Source organism: Nestor notabilis, unplaced genomic scaffold, assembly GCF_000696875.1.
Source record: "Nestor notabilis isolate BGI_N333 unplaced genomic scaffold, ASM69687v1 scaffold108, whole genome shotgun sequence".
Classification (NCBI taxonomy): domain Eukaryota; kingdom Metazoa; phylum Chordata; class Aves; order Psittaciformes; family Psittacidae; genus Nestor; species Nestor notabilis.
The window spans coordinates 28,108-30,051 of NW_009939384.1; the positions used below are offsets into that span (position 1 = coordinate 28,108).

General features: G+C 44.8%; 1 protein-coding gene across 1 annotated transcript in view; it reads right to left on the reverse strand.

Annotated features, from left to right (window-relative positions):
* The window catches only part of LOC104409819 (switch-associated protein 70-like), a gene marked incomplete at both ends in the record, with an annotated part of 26,342 nt that overhangs the window by 24,036 nt on the left and 362 nt on the right, over positions 1–1,944 (reverse strand). The window lies entirely within an intron of this gene.

Genomic DNA, 1,944 nt, shown 5'->3' on the forward strand with positions numbered 1-1,944 from the left:
TGCCATTATCAGACAACAAAGTTTTTTAATATCTTTTCAATAACAGAAGTTTCACTAATTAATAAACGTATTTTTCTAATGTCACAGATCTCTACTAACCTGTTTATCGCCAAACTCCATCTCTCCTTTTCATAAGGGTGCTATATCTTCCTCATGGTGACGTGGATGAGAAACACTTTATTGAGAAATACTTTCTCAATACAACATAGGCCTGCATCAATCAGACAGGAAGGTCTATTTTGCTGTCCTGCCTACCCTTCCTGCTGCATCCGTGTGGGACTACTGCCATAACACGCACCTTTTCTCCCCAGTAGGACTATCAGTTTGACATCACATTCATCATTTGCCACAAAAAACCTACAGAAGAGCACTCTCTACCCCTTTCTGTGTTTCACGGAAACTAACTCTTGGTGGCCACAGGAAAAAGCAACGGCCTCAATTCAGACTTGTTTCTGCATTACCAGATCCTCCACCTGACACTTCCTTTGGGAGCCTTTATACCACAGACAGAACTGCACAGACCCATGGAAATCCACTTTTTCTTCATCCTTTCTCTCTCACAGATAGACAGAATGAGACATCAAAACTATTTAGGAAGATGTTTGACAGGTAACGAGGGGACAAGTTTAATTTCTCCTCTCCTTTTTATTTTTTTTTTACCTTTTTTAAACACACAGCACTGGAGATACGCTGCTCTAGTAAGACAGCAGAGCATGACAAGACAGGCAGCAGTACTTCAGTTTGGAAATACAACTGCTGCTTTAATCCATCTAGGTCAGTCAATGATCTTAGAGAAGAAGTGGTAACACCTGTACCAGAGCAAGCTCTGCTTGCAAATGCTCCACCACAGCATCCTGACTCCTTCTTAAACCATTTAATTCACCTCAGCACATGTGTGACCAGGATGGCTTCTCCCCTGACCAGCACAACACCACATGCTGCCGACACATCTCCCAGGTGAATGCACTGAGCACACAAGATGTGACAGTGTGACAGGAAAATGGGATTCCTTTAAAAAGCAGGACAATAAAAACACCACTCTGCAACCTACTTCAGTTAGTCCTGAAGCGTAAGTACTTGCTTTCATTATGCCACCTGTAGAAGGCAGGACCTGCACACATTTTCAGCTTGAGCTCACAGTCAGGTCCGGCCTCTTGCCTGACTCCAGCCCCACAGTCACTTCTGGACGAGTTAGGCTGTATCTCACAGCCTGATCACCCAGAGCATAGATAAAGGAGAAGAGGAAGAGGCTGCTTGCAGCATGTTGTGGACACTTATTACATAACAATGCTGAAAACTAAGTCCATCAGCTACCGACTACACGTGTAAATACCACCTACAGCATGGCCACTCTTGCTCATGGAGTTGATCCCACCAAGGGTGCAAACTTCAGCTAACTGCTGCGGCTGACACAGCTCCAGAGCTCAGTACAACAACCCACAGTCTCACATGTCAACAGGTGTCACGTCCTTATTCAAAATATTTATTTAGCCAGATTTCTGCTATTATTCCCAGGCCAAGATGGTCCCATAAAGCAAGGCCAAGATGGGATCGGATTCAGCGAGCTGCCTAAGAGCTCTTTTAAGAGCACAAACATTACTTCAGCGTATAAGCTAAAGAAAGAATGGCACTGTTGGAGCCTCTTGACTAATTCTCCTGTTTATATCCAAATAAGAGAGCACTGTGAAACCTCACTCTCCCCTTGGCAAGCTATGAATTTCACTTGAATGCAGCCAACCCCTATAGATGGGACCTTGTGGCTACCCAACAAAAGATTTTGGCCAGAAAGGGTACCAAGGACATGTGGTTGAAAGCAGACCAGAAGCACAACAAGGGTTTGTGCATGCACTGACATCTTGGGAAGATGAAGCACTTGCCTGGGCAGAATGAAAATAAGCCTCCTCAGGCATGAGGAAGAGCCCGCACAAGCTTCCTCTGGGACGG